The sequence below is a fragment of the Oryctolagus cuniculus genome, chromosome X (genome assembly GCF_964237555.1).
Source record: "Oryctolagus cuniculus chromosome X, mOryCun1.1, whole genome shotgun sequence".
Classification (NCBI taxonomy): Eukaryota; Metazoa; Chordata; class Mammalia; order Lagomorpha; family Leporidae; genus Oryctolagus; species Oryctolagus cuniculus.
Genome location: NC_091453.1, coordinates 94,009,601 through 94,025,386, shown reverse-complemented (window position 1 = coordinate 94,025,386; position 15,786 = coordinate 94,009,601).

Below are 15,786 nucleotides of genomic sequence, written 5' to 3'. Positions count from 1 at the left end.
CTGTTATCTTCCTGTGGTTGGAATCAGCATTCCTTTTCCCTATTCAGTCATTTGGATCTCCCATTGCACTTTTCAGAGGTTGTGTATATTTGATCTGATTGATTTTCTTAAGAAATACGTATACCAATAATAATAATAAAAACGCTTTCTGTTTATACCTACCATATAATCTATATATATGCTTGGCTCCTCGCTTACATAATGCACTGAGGTAAATTTTCTATTTCTGTTTTTTTTTTTTTTTTGAAAGACACACAGACACACACACACACACACAGATCATTTATTTGCTGGTTCATTCCTCAAATGCCCACAATAGCCAGTAATGGGCCAAGCCAAACCAGGAGCCTGGAATTCAATCCAGGTCTCCCACATGGGTGATAGGGATAGTGTGTACCAACAGGAAGCTGGAAATGCGAGTGGAGCTGGGTCTTGAACCCAGACACTCCAACATGAGATACAGTCATCCCAAGCAGTTGTATAGATGGGCCTGCATCCTGTTAGTGACATTTGAGCCCTCTAGGATTATTGCAGTCTAGCCTCAGCTAGTTGACTGGTTTCCTTATAAATGTGAACATTATATTTTTTAAAAAAGATCTATTTAATTTTTTTGAAAGGCATAAATACAGAGAGAAAGGGAGACATACACACACACACACACAGAGAGAGAGAGAGAGAGAGAGAGAGAGATCTGTCATCCACTGGTTCACTCCTCAAATGGCTACAATGGTTGGGGTTATGCCAGGTTGAAGCCAGGAACAAGAACTTTGGGAATTTTATACTGTGTTTTCAGGTGAATTAGCAGAGAGCTGGATCAGAAGTGGAGCAGCTGGGACTCAAACTGTTGTTCACATGAGGTACTGACTTCGTAGCCAGTGGCTTAATCTTGCTGCACCACAAAGCTGGCCCCAACATTGTATTTTCTAGCACAAATTCATACATCTCTCCTGAAGGAAAATAAATAATTAAATATCAGAATTAAGCATGCAGATTTTAGAAATTTGGAGATGAATTTAACAATTATACACTTCAGAAATGGGCATAAATAGCAATGTGAAAAGAGAAGCTATGGGGCTGGCACCGTGGCTCACTTGGTTAATCCCCTGCCTACAGCACCAGCATCCCATATGGGCACCAGTTCTAGTCCCGGTTGCTCCTCTTCCAGTCCTGCTCTCTGCTGTGGTCTGGGAGGGCAGTGGAGGATGGCTCAAGTGCTTGGGCCCTGCACTTGCATGGTAGATTGGGAGGAAGCACCTGGCTCTTGGCTTCAGATTGGCACAGTTCTGGCCATAGCAGCCATTTAGGGGGTGAACCAACAGAAGGAAGACCTTTCTCTCTGACTCTCTCTCTCACTGTCTATAACTCTACCTGTCAAATAAATAAAAAAGAGAAGCTATAACATATATAAATTATTTTATTTTAGAATGATATATAAAATCACTCCTAGGACTTGAAAAACTGGTTTTGAGGCTACTGTCCATTTAAACTGGACTTCCGATATGGGGAACTATAATGAAATTCACTTAAATCAAAACAGATTCAAATTGTTCAAGAAATATTGAAAGAAAGAAAGAGAGAGAGGGAGGGTGGGAGGGAGGGAGGGAGAGAGAAAGAGAAAGAAGGGAGGGAGGAGGAAAAAAAGAATTTCTAACAATTTCAAGGAGAAAAATGTATCTCCTTTAAAGTGATTCCAATCACTTTTAATATTTCTATTCAAACTAGGGAGAAATATAGTCTTAGGAGCTCTCTAATGTGACTATATGCAGATTTCAGGTGGTGGTTATCTTTAAGAAGCCTTGGGATAAAGCTACCACGTCTACAAAGGAGGCCCAGGAAAACCAACCTATGCAAAAAGTACACAGTTCTGCAGAGTTGGCCAAGGTAATCTTGACCTCATATTCTATTTCTCAAATCCTATAACGTTTGCATTTACAGACATCCTGTTGTTTCCTTGTATTATTGATTCAAGGACTGCCTCATGAGTGACTCAAAATTTCTTATTCGACTACTAAATCACCCTTAAACTCTGCCAGTAACTCTCACCTAGTTTCCTTACAATGAATGCTTGACAACTAACTCAATACAATTTTATTTTCCACCTGGTCCCAATTCTAGGTGGCATCGGGTAAAGTACGAACTAGTTGAAAGTATTCTTTTATGTTAGTTAATACTTTTACAGGTCATATATACTTAACTTCATTTCTTTTTTCCATTTCACAGGGAAATTTTTTTCTTATCAAAAGAACTTGATTGACACAAATCATACCAATAATATTTACAATCTTTTGATAGAAAAGTTTCTCTGTGAAAAATACTCTGAGTCTTCCTAAGTAGCTTATTTCTCCTTGAAAAATTCAATAAATGGAATAACCATTTAGAAACTACCATCCTATTGGTCATAATTATACCTTCTCCATTAAATATTACATAAGTCAACACAAAAGCTTGGAAGAAATAAATTTTAATCTGATTTTACCTTAATTAATACTAAGAAAGACAGAAAAGCACAGTAATAATTGACAACTAGATATTTCAATTACTGGGACCTTAAAGTGCCTAGAGACAGGAGAAGATAAATGAGGCATCACAGATAACTTTATGCTGTACAGGACTATCCAAGTTTCTTTCACTCTTAGAGTGAGAACATAATTCATCATCCAAACCAAGACACGTTTGAAAATGAGAGGGGCACTATTAAGAATTACATTAGGATAAAATGAGTTACTTGGAAACTTCTTTGACAAACACGGACATATAGTAGCCCTAGTAATATAAATTTTGTTTGTATTACCATGTGTTCCAAACAGGAAAATATAACAAATAAAGAATGGGTATTAAACACAAACATTAAAATGATTTTAACATATCTAGATGCTTATGATACTATTACGAGGCAGTACCTTAATAGCTGCATGAAGTACTCAGACATAATGATGGAATTATAGCTATGTTGGAGAAATACACAGTCTAAATTCCTAGAAGAATATTTTGGCAATTGAAATTAGTAGATAGATGGGAGCTCAGGTAACTTGGAAAAAGTATAAGCTTTTATGAAAATAATTTACAAACTAAAGAATGGCCTTTCTCTGCAACTGTGTAAAACATAAGGATGATGGGTTCGTGTTGTACCATAGCAGGTAAAATCGCTGCCTGTGAGCTGGCATCCCATCGAAGTGCCAGTTCATGTCCTGGCTGCTCCACTGCTGATCCAGCTCCCTGCTGATGGCCTGGGAAAAGCAGCAGAAGATGGCCAAGTGCTTGGTCCCCTGCCACCCACATGGGAAATCCGGATGAAGCTCCTGGCTCCTGGCTTTGGCCTGGCCCAGTGCTGGTTGTTGTGTCTATCTGGGGAGTGAACCAGTAGACGGAAGAGATCTCTCTCATTCTGTCTCTCCCTTTCTCTCTGTAACTCTTTCAAAATGAGTAAATAAATCTTTAAAAATCCTACCAAAAAAAAACAAAAAAGTAAAGATGAGCACTGATAACTTTTGCATGTGTATTACAGTTTTTTCTCAGAAAAGTTCTATCTAGAGATAAGACAAGCTAATACTCTGCTGAACTGATTTTTTAAACTTACCCTTGTGAAAATTTGAGAATTAGCACAAACTCTTTCATGGATTGTAGGATATGAATAATGTTTTAATATGAATTGGAATTTTTTTAAATGCTATACCTGCAGAAACAGATTTTGCTCATATTCTGCATCAAGGAGAAATGGAGACTCAGTAGGGTAACTTTTAAGTAGAAGCCTAGTTAGAATAGAAATTTGTCCCCTCTAAAAATACTTTGAAACATTCTGCTTCACTATAAGATTCACTTAATTCTATAATGAAAACGGCAAAGGTGATGAATATCTGATTAATCAGAATTGTCTGAACTATGATAGATACTGAAACACTAAGTCAGAAAATCTAGAGTATGCGGATCAACTCAAGATCCTAATTTACACCTAAATCCACTGCCTTAGTTTTGAATTTGTCTGTTATACTTTGCTGAAATGTCCCTTAGACCCATTGTGTAGATGACTGCACTTAAAGCATTGCTGGAACTAAGGGTAGCTAGACAGTCATCAATCCAAGTCACTACATTACATTAAAAGAGTGATTTAAATCGCAGCGGGGAAGAAACATGACATTATCTTCTCTGTAAGCGAAGGAAGGGATCAGGACAAATAAGTAGATGTCAGAAGCTGGTGTGGCAAGGACTGCAGTCTCAGACTATCACCACAAGAGACCAAAGTATTTGATTAACAATTGTTGGCTGTTTATAGTACAGAGGGAGGAGCTTGGAAGTTCTAAGAGAACACAAGGCTGATTCCAATGAGCCAGATGATAGGGATAACATCAGGAAGCCAAGTGACTTGGAAGTGGTTAGATTGTCCTGGGAAGCAACCAATTGAGGCTGGCATTGTGGGTGAAGAGAGAATTCAAAAGTGACCTTTGTGAAGGACAAAGGGAGCCCATTACGATGGAAGTGTTTTGTCTTCGCCTCTGTGTGCAACAGGTACTGGGTGTCTGTGAATGGAGCTCTTCAGATTCTGCTGGAGTTGCCCTGGCCAAGAACCATCAGTTGCCACACTCCCCCCCAGCCCCCAAGCCCAGCCCTGTGAGCTGTTCTCCAAGGACTAGAAATAGAGAAGAAACAAGGGCTAAGTGTGATCAGGAGCCAATGCCCTGTATAGATTTGCCTGGATTTGAGCCACATATTGGACATTGGCTCTCAGTACTCATAGAAGTCCCCATACAGGCCACCAAAATGTCATGAAAAACAGGCAGTTGAGGCTGGTTTTGTGAGTGGTGAAGAAATTCACCAAAGCAGTCAGGTAGAGTGAGCAGAGCCACATATATTGAACACACTGCAAGGGAGCAGCAAACAGGCAGGACAGCTAGAAGCTGACTACTGCTGCAAGACAGGCCTATATAATCTGAAGGTGTATTCTTATAGTGGCAGTCACTTCAAAGGGTGTTTGTCCTATGGTCCAACAGATTTTCCCACGTAGATGATTTGCATTTCTAGGTGGAGTTGGAGATTCTTAGCTCTGGAACTTTACCACTGCCTTGGAGCAATCCTCTATATAATGTTTTAATTGCTATACTATTATTGGATAAAGGGACTTTGAAACATTAATTTTTGTCTCATTGATGCTTATAGCATTACCTGGTATACATCAAGCCTCCAATATGTGTTTATAAAATAATCATAAAACATCTGTTTCAAGTACATAGACGGGGCTAATAAAGAAACTCCACACATGGTGGAAATGAAGTATAAATATAATGAGAAAATTATAAATGTACACATAAGTTTAAAAGAAATGAAGATCTTTGTATACTTGGTGCTGTGCCTTAGTATTCACACAGAACACGTAGTGTCTCATTGGAAGGGAACTATTCTTGAGACATCTGCATAATCCAGTCCTAGAATGGCAGCTGATTCATAGAAGAGTGGTTGTAAAGATTCCTATAACTAACCAGGATAGTAACAAGAGGGGTTTTCTGTTTGGAATCTGAGTGATAACAGAACTCTGTGCTCTGAGTTTAATAGTGCCCACTACTACCCCACCCTACCTCTCCATTAATATGTTGCAATCATAACTTCCCCCATCAAAGAACATAAACTCATATGGAGACAGGATCTTTGGAGAAGTTGTAAAGTTAAAATGAGATCATCAGAGTGGACCTTAATCCAATATGATTACTATCCTCACAAAAGAGAAAATTGGGGATTGGGCATTTGGCACCGTTGATAAAGACACCACTTGGGATGTCTGTATTTCAAGTTGGACTGCCTGGGTTCAAGTTCCAGTGTCCTTCTGATTCCAGCTTCCTGCTAATGCACCTGGGAGGCAGCATGTGATGGCTCAAGTAATTGAATCTGAGTCCCTGCCACTCAACAGGAGACTCGCATGGAGTTCCTGGATCCTGGCTTTGACCTGGCCCTTCCTCAGCAATTGTGGGCATTTGAGGAGTAAAGCACTCAGTGGGAGCTCTGTGTGTGTGTCTGCCTGTGTGTGTGTGTGTGTGTGCACTTGCGCACATGTGCCTCTATGTGTGTCTCTCTGCCTTTCAAATAAAATAAATAAATAATTGCTTTCTAAAGAAGAGGAAGTTGGGAACAAAAACCTGAATAGAGCAAAGACTATGTGAAGAAATATAGGGAAAAGATAGCCATCTAGAAATCAAGAAAAAAAAAATCCGGGATAGATCCTTCTTTCACAGCTTTTAGAAGGAACCAACTCAACCAATGTCAATTAATTTATTTGAAAGGTGAAGTGTTACAGGGCAGGTAGTGGTGTGGGGGAGACACACACACACACACACAGAGAGAGAGAGAGAGAGAGAGAGAGAGATTTCTTCTGTCTGCTGGTTCTCTCCCCAAATGGAAAGCCATCCAAGTCTCCCATGTAGGTGGCAGGACCCTGAACACTTTGAACATCTATTGCCTTCCCTGCTCCATTAGCAGTGTAGATCGGAAGTGAAGCAGCCTGACTCCAACTGGCACTCATGTGGGTTGCTGGTGTCCCAGGATGTGGCTTAACCTGCTGTATCACAATGCTGGCCCCTCAGCCAAGATCCATGATTGTGGACTTCTATTATCCAGTAATGTGAGTCAACATATTTCTCTTGTTTAAGTCTCTTAGTCTGTTTTACTTTACTAGAGCAGCCCTAACCAATGAATATATTCTTGTATGAATGTGAAAGCTATCGGGTTATACCACCATCAGGTGCGGATAGTGAATTCACATTACCCATGTGACACAGGAATTTTCAAGCTGAAAAAATAATGTAATATACCAAACTGTCAAAACACTGAGATCTCTGTAGAAACAAATGCAAAACCACTGTACAATAGTTCACCACCAAAAGGAAATGTGACCTCCATAAAAATAATGACTGCAGATAAGATGGCATTATATAGTTAAATATGAATACTATAAAGGAATATTATCCACAATGAAAGAAAAACCAGAAGACCCATCAAGCCAGAGTATTAGCAACCTCTGAACTTGAGGTAATAAAATTCTCTGAAATACGCTAGTAAATTAAAGCTATTTTTAAAAAAGATTTATTTATTTGTTTGAAAGGCAGAGTTACAGAGAGAGAGAAAATGAGATCTTCCAACTCCTGGTTCACTTCTCAAATGGCTGTAATGGCTGGAGCTGGGTTGATCTGAATTCAGGAGCCAGGAGCTTCTTCTGAGTTTCCTTGTGGGTGCAGGGCTCAAGCACTTGGGCAATCTTCTGCTGCTTTCCCAGGTGCATTAGCAAGAAGCGGGATCAGAAGTGGAGCAGCTGGGACTTGAACCAGGGCCCATATGGGATGCTGGCATTGCAGTCGACGGCTTAACTCACTACACCACAACACCAGCCCTAAAACTGGTTTAGGCAAAGATTTATCTACTATATTTATATTACCTTATATACTACACTGTTCAGGCACTCATTGAAGGAATGACTGAAGGATCTCTGGTAGAATGAAACTGAACTTGGTGAAAATACAATGCAAAAGGCAATAGTGAACAATGCAATTGGTAGAAATACTGATAAATCTTATTAAGTATTTGCTAGCAAAACAACAATAAAAATAATAGTCTGGACTTAAAACAAGTTGGAAATAAAATGCAAAACAGAAATAAAATACAACCAGTACAGAATGAAAAGATGAAATGCATTTGAAGTTCAGATGTTTACAGCAGTGGTTAAGGTACCTCTTGGGATACTACATGTATATCAAAGTGCCTGGGTTCAAGTCCTGCCTCTGCTCTGGAATCCAGTTTCCTGTTGAGGCACACCTTGGAAGGCACAAGGTGCTGGCAAATTACTTGGTTCCTCCTGTTCCCGACTTTGGCCTGGCCTAGTTCCTGGCAGTTGCAGATATTTGAGAGTGAGCCCAGAGGATGGAAGATTTCTCTGTCCATCTCTCTATATATGCCTCTCAAATTATTAAAATAAATAAATAAATAATTTAAAGAACAAAATGCTTTGAAAGTCCTTGTATTAGAACAATTGATAATCTTCAAACTAGTATAGAAGGTAAAGGGCTTGTGATAAATAAAATTCGAAGGACACAATAGAATATAGGAAAGGATTTAAAAGAAAAATAAAACAAAAGTGTAACATTAATGCAAGTGCACCTCACAAAGTTCATGGAAACATGGAATTAAAAGATAAGCTTATTTTGTTACAAAAACTTGAAATCCATAATATGCATTTCCCATAACCTTTTTGATGCTCTCCCATATATTTAAATAAATTACTAGTGAAGTTTAAAAGGTTAAAATCACTTGGAAAAGAAATGCCAAGATTATATTAATTATTGAATTTTATGCATTTACACAGAAAGGACATGTAAAAATAGGAAAAGGTAGTGGGCATTAATAACACTACATGAACTTTCTTCATAATATTATTTCATTTCCAGATATTAATTAATGTCCAGGAGAATACTGATGTAGCAATACTAATATCCCCTAGAATAGATTTCAAAGAAGTAAGTATTATTGGTGATAAAGTATGTAATTACTTGGTGATAAAAGAAAAACATCATTAGTAATATATGACTATAATCAAGTAATCAAATCTGAGTCATTTTCTACTTAAAATACATAGCTTTAAAATGACAATACCACAATCTGAGGGGAAATTCAAAAACATTTTCTCAATAATTAATGTGTTTATGGGAACAGTTAGTAAGAAATAAAATATTAAGCATTAACCTTAATAAGCTTGATCTAATTCAAACTTACAGAACTCTTACTAAACTATTAAAGGCTTTACACTCTTTTCAAACAAACATAAAACATTTATAAAATTTGGGCACCTAGTAGGTTGCAATGGAATTTCGAACAAATACCAAAAAATCAATATATAGAATAATTTCTCTGGACAATATGCAATAAAGTTATAAATCAATAACAAAGAGATACCAAACTCCCAAAGATTTGGAAACTTTAGAACCCACATATGCAAAGTTCATTGGTCACAAAATAAATAATAGTGGAAATAGAAAACATTAAACAAAGAAAAAAAGTAGTTGGGATACAGGTAAAGCAATATATGCACCAAACTGTATGGTTATAATATACAGATTAGAAAGGAAAACATGCATAATCAATAAGTTATTTACAATGCAAAAGTTGAAAGAAGAAAAGAAAGAAACAAATTGGAATGACAGTAATGCCAATAAAGGCAGCAATTAATGTAATACAAAAAATAGAGGACAAGCATAAACAAAAGGTGACTATATAAAGACTAATGACAAACTTCTGGCCAGTTTGATTTACAGAAAAGTGTGAAGTTACGTATAGAAAATATTAAGAATAGAAATGTTGACACAAAAGCTATTAGAATAAAAATGAGAAAATTATTAGAGGCCATTATAAATAAATTTATGCTAATAAATATGAAAATAATTTCTACCAAACTTGATTTAGAAGCAGAAAATCTGAACTCCGTAGTCATTGAAAAAATGGAATTCATTATTACAAAAAAATTTATCATAAACAAAGCTAACAAGATAACAACCAGGTCAGACAGTTTTACAGGTAAATTCTATGAAATGTTTAAGGAACAAATAGCTCTACAGAGCTTAGACAAACACTTTAGAATACAAAAAATCAAAACTTCTGATTTTTTGGGCATTTGTGGTGTCCAGATGTCTTTATTCCAGATTCTTGCTTCTGTATAAGGTGAGAATTCAAGGCAGAGACATAGATAAAGTGCAGGAATGGGAGGAGGATGGAGAGAGAGCGAGAGCGAGAGCGAGAGCGAGAGATTCAAATGTGGATACAGGCAGCCCCAGGAATAGAGACACCATGAAGACTATCGGTCCCAAGAGGAGAGAAATGATGCCCTTCCCAGTTTAGTAGACTTGTTTATTGTGTAGAGGGAGGTGCCTTAGCTGAACATACAAATGTGGTGGAGTTTGCATGAGGTTCAGTGCCTGTCGTGTTCTCTAAGAATGTCCCCATGGTGTCTCCACAAGGAACTCAGTGTCCCTGTGTTCAGCCATGGGAATCTTCATGTGGAGGCTTAGGTGCATTGTGAGAAAGTGACTGAGGTGAACTGGCTTGCAAGGTGGTTGGAGTGTGGGATGCAGAGTTACAAGACAGAAACTCTGGGGAACCTCTCAGGTCTTTGTTCCAAACTTATCTCCAGTCTAGTTTATATCAGTATTGCATTGACCTTAAAACTGAGCATTGTTAGTACAAGAAAGGAATATTTGCGGGGCTGGCGCTGGGCGTAGCGGGTTAAAGCCCCAGCCTGCAGCGCCGACATCCCATATGGATGCTGGTTCTAGTCCCAGCTACTCCACTTCCAATCCAGCTCTCTGCTATGACCTAGGAAAGCAGTAGAAGATGGCCCAAGTCCTTGGGTCTCTGCACCTATGTGGGGAACCTGGATGAGGCTCCTGGCTCCTGGCTTCAGATCGGTGCAGCTCCAGCCGTTGTGGCCATTTGGGGAATGAACCAACAGAATCAAAGACTTCTTTTTCTCTCTGGCTCTACCTCTCTCTGTAACTTTGTCTTTCAAATAAATAAAATAATATTAAAAAAAGAAAGGAATATTTGCAACAGAGACCTTAGGACCAATAAAGCTGGAAATATGTATTATGTGTCACTTTACAGAAAAAATTTGCCAGCTTCTGATCTTGATTGTTGATATTTAATGAAGGTGTTATTATAGAGGCCAACATTGTCATGTAGTAGATAAAGCCAGTGCTTACTATGTTCACATTCCCCTGTGGTCTCCAGTTCCAGTCCTGCTGCTTCACTTCTATTCCAGCTTCCTGTTAATGGCCTGGGAAAAGCAGTGGAAAATGGTCCAAATGCTTGGGTCACTGCCAGCCATGTGGGAGACCCAGATGAAGCTCCTGGTTCCTGGCTTCGGCCTGGCCTAGCCTTGGCTGTTGTGGCCATTTGGGGCATGAACCAGCGGATGGAAGATCTCTCTCTCTCCCCTCTCCCTCTCTCTGTAATTCTGGGTTTCAAATAAATAAATAAATCTTTAAAAAATGAAATAATAACTTGTATATGAGAAAAGATAGCATAAACCTATTAAAACAGTGACATATCATTTGCTAGCCATAATATTTAAAATAAATATTAACTTTATAATATCCAGTTTTGGTGAAGATGTAGGGAAACACAGCATTAGTGGGAAGCCATATCAATTCAAATATTTTAAAGATCAATTAAGCAACACTCAGTGAATTTGATGATACACTCGTAGAAATTCTGCTTTTAATCAGAGCAAAGACTATTCAAAGTACCAATCTGAAGAGGACTTTTTGTTACTGGTCTTCCGTGAGATAAGGAGCTTGTGCCAGAATGTAAATCAATTCAATGCTCCCTTCATTGAGAAAGTTCTCTTATGAAAGTAAATATCAGCTGAATTACACAGTGTGCTTAGTGACCTTGTTGATTTACATTCTGGCACAAGCATCTTATCTCATTACAAGCATGCAATAATCAGTTCATAAGTCTGCAGACAACATTTTCAGATGCATAGACCCAGCGAATTGCTTGAAAAGACCCACAATGCGATCATGTTGTAATATGCTCAAATTGGAAACATGTATGTCCGTTAATAAGTGAATGGATAAATAAATACTAAATGGTGATTAAAAGAATACATTACTTATTCAAGTATTGTGACAAAGTATCTGACTCACTCTATTTTTTTTTTTTTTTTGAGTCCTGACAGCTTTCCAGCCCACGTCTGAGCAGACTGATAAGAAAGCCCTGTGCCCTACTCCTGTTGGTGCTGGCAGGAAATTCAAACCATTCAAACTCTGGCCCATGCATAGAATCTTCTGCCCCAGTTACATCCCCAAATCACAATAAAAACCAAGACAGACTTCTTTCTCAGCTCTGTCAAGTCATTCTCATACCAGCTTGGGAGTCTTCTCTGCACTCGCCAGTAAGTCTCATTTTATGAGTATAATAAACATTTTAGTACTGTCTTGGTGGACTCATCACAGCCACATTAGAACCAAATTTCAGGTATGGGGATGAATGCTACGTTTGCAGCATGACCATCTCATGTACCAAAAAAATTAAATCTGTAACACCATGTTGAAGGATTAAAAAAAAAGAACTTTCAAAAACAAAACAAATACAAAGCATGGTATAATGTTGAGAAACACAAACAATACTTCATATTCTCTATGAATAATATACAATCACTCAATCGCTGACTTTCCTTCTCGTCCTTCAAGTCCCCATTCACTCTATTAGAGAGATAGTTGCTGACTACTACAATGATTCTCTCTGAGTAGGGGTGGGTGAAAGAATGAGAATAAGAAGCTCAATGGCAGGCATTGCGGCACAGCAGGTTAGTCGTTACTTGGGATATCAGAATCCCAGTTGATCCTCTTCTTTTTGATCCAGCTTCCTGGTGATACATCCTGGATGGCAGAAGACTCAAAGAGTTTGGGTTCTGCAACCCACATGGGAGACTGGGATGGAGTTCCTGGCTCCTAGGCTCCTGGCTTCAGCTTTGCTGGGCCCAGTCCTGGCTATTGCAGTCATTTGTGGTGTTGAACCAGCAAATGGATGATTTTTCTCTCCCTCTCTTGTTTGGTTTTTAAAATAAAGGAAAAATAAATAAACGGCGTTATTTTTAAAAACTCAAATGTTTCAAAATACTAATTTGTGCTAAATGTGATCATCTGTATGCTATGTCTGTTATACTTTATAATTGAGAGAATAAATGGCCATCCAGTCAATTCCACCAATCTTACACTTACTGTTGATTCCATATTGTTCGAGAACTATTGCTATCATATAAACCTAATATTTCTAGAGTCCGGTTCACAGACGAGACAGCTTGGTTTGTTGGTGCAGCTTTGTTTGTTGTTGTGAACTCCAGCATCTCTCAAGGGTGACTTTGTAGGGCAGTAGTGAGGAAAATATCCTTAATGGTCACATATCCCTAAACTTCCCATGCCTACTGTTGCTAGAGGGAGAAGTGATTAGAGAAGAAGAGTCACAGATTCACAACCAGTGGTCATTGACATATCTGATGGGTTACGGTTAAGGAAGAAGTAAGTTTGGAAGATCAGATACAGGGAGTGCTAAGTTACTAAATTATGGGAATGGATATAAACTGGGTGAAACTCTGTATTATGTTTTAAGGTCTATTAGGAAGAATCTGCTTCTGAAAGGCACTGAACAAGTTGATAGGCTAACTCCTTCAAAGAAAATCAGCTATCATCTATACTAGGCTACCCCAGTGGTTTCATATTGAATACATGAATGAAGAAAACATGATGGCACTTATGGAGATATTGTATAGGTTTAACACAATGAGTTAATCTTGCAAAATGTGATCTAGCTACTATCTCTACTAAATGTCTGACTTGCTTGAATGTCAGCATAAATTATCACTAATCCCTTGAGTAGGTAAAATCACCCAAAGAGACCAACCAGTTACTTTATGGGAAATTAATTACATCAGACCACATAAACATTGGAAGTAGCAGTGATTCTTCCTTTCCAGAACAAACAATGTCAAGTATGAATTGGCCTTCTCACATGCAGACTAGAGTCCTAAACTCCCAGATTATTCTGAAGCCTCAGATGAAATAAATGCCTGATTTTTCAATATTGTCACCCCATTTCCCCTGGGCTTTATTTCAGTCCAATGTAAGGGAGAGTTTTAGGAAATTGCTGATTTTTATCACCCTACTTTCCTCCAGTTAGGTGCCTTTCACTGTTGACTGACCAATAAGTAACCCCATTTGAGAATTATGCAATGAAAATCTGCTTTCTAGTTATCATATCATATCATAATTTTCTAATATCATCTGCCTTTGTTGAGGTTTCCTTGATATCTCTCATGTCTACTTGAGCTGTAGCTTTGTATCTTTGATGCACCTTGGATTTATTATATTGATATAGGCTATGAGTTGCACTTGCAATTTTACCTTCTGTCATGATGACTGATCAACAAAATAATGCTTATTGAAAAATCTAGCTTTTCTGTATTGATTTAAAACAGCAATTGTATTGTATATTAATTTATTATATATATTTGAATGTAGTATTCTGTTTCACTTGATTTTTCGACGTAATTCATTTGTCAATAGAAAATAGTCTTTTTCAAACATGTTATGATGATACGAAGAATTATGTATGGAATTTACTTCTCAGGAGAGAACGAGAAAAGTGTTAGCAAAGTGGTGGAGGAAGCAAACTTTAAGATCCCATGCTTCCACAAAAACATTGTGAAAACAAACAGAAATTATTATAACCAATGCTCTCAGAACTCTGGAAAATAATCAGAAGTTCACAACAATAAAACAAATGGTAAATCAAGAAAAGAGCCATTTTAAAAGGCAGGGAAATTTTGTGGCAATTTTACTTACTTTTGTTCTACTCCCTCCCCAGCTCAGTGGCTATATTGGAGAGACTGTATGGGTCTCTGACACCTGACGCTGGGGACAGCAGAACAGACTGTGGATTTTAGTCCCAATTCATTATGGATATCTGTTATCTGTTCTAACCTGTCTGGGAACCATCTGAAGGACTGGCACAATGAGTTCATTTCTGTTTTGCCTTAATGTGAAACTCAGGCTAGAGAAGCAGCAGGTATTGCTTGAAAATATTGTAAGGCAAACAAACAACCTCAGCCAGCTGGAGTGAGAGATTAAAGCTGAGACACACAATAGACCATCTAGATCATGAGAGGAAAAAGCCAAGGGATTGCTTAGAAGCATGATTGTAAATGGTCCAGCTAATTTTTAGACATGTGCCTAGCACAGTGCCACTTTGTGAAGACTGAGAGAGGTCATATTTTTAGCTGTTGGTATTTAAGAAAATTTCAGTCAAAACACTGGCTATACAGAATGGAAATCTTCCACAAATAAGAATACCATGGGCAAGGAGAAAAATCTGATTTCCAGATTTCATCAAAAAAAAATCATCAAGCATATAAAGAAGCAGGAAAATATGGCCCATTCAAAGGAAAAAGAAACAGAGTAAGCAAAACCATCCCTGAGAAAGTCTAACTATTGGGCTTACAAACCAAAAATGCTAAATGTCTCAAATATACTGAAAAGGGCTAAAGGAATTCATAAAAAATAAATAAATAAAAACTGAAAAAAAAAACCAGCAAAATGGTGCATGAACAAAATGAGGACATCAGTAAATAGAAATTACAAGGAAAAGGAGACATATTCTGAATCTGAAAAGTACAATAACAACAACAAAAAATGCTAGAGAGGTTCTCCAGTACACTTGAGCAGACAGAAGGAAGAATCAGAAAACTTAAAGTTGTTACAACTTAAATTACTTTGTCTTGAGAGAAGAAACAAAATAGAATGAGAAAAGTGCATAGAGTCCAATGAACCTGTGGCATCAAGCAGACCATTGTATGTATGTGGAAGTCCCAGAAGGAGAAGATCAACAGATAAGGGAATAGAAAGAGTATCTGAAGAAATAATGACAAGAACTTCCCAAAATGCATTAAAGAATTGAATCTTTACATTCAAGAAGCTCAGTGAACTCCACGTAGAAAAAAATTCAGAGATCCTCAGTAAAACACGTTAAATCCAAACACGAAGAGGGAATGAATCTTCAAATCAGGAAGAAAGAATTGGCACTTCATGTTAAAGCGGTCTTCAAGATTAACAGTTCTTTTCTCATCAGAATCTATAGAGGACATTGCACTGAAATGATACATTTAGAGTACTTAAAAGGGGAATAAAAATTTTTGTCAGTCAAGAATTAAATATCTATAAAACTATCCTTTAAGAATGAAGTAGGAGAATGAAGACATTCTCA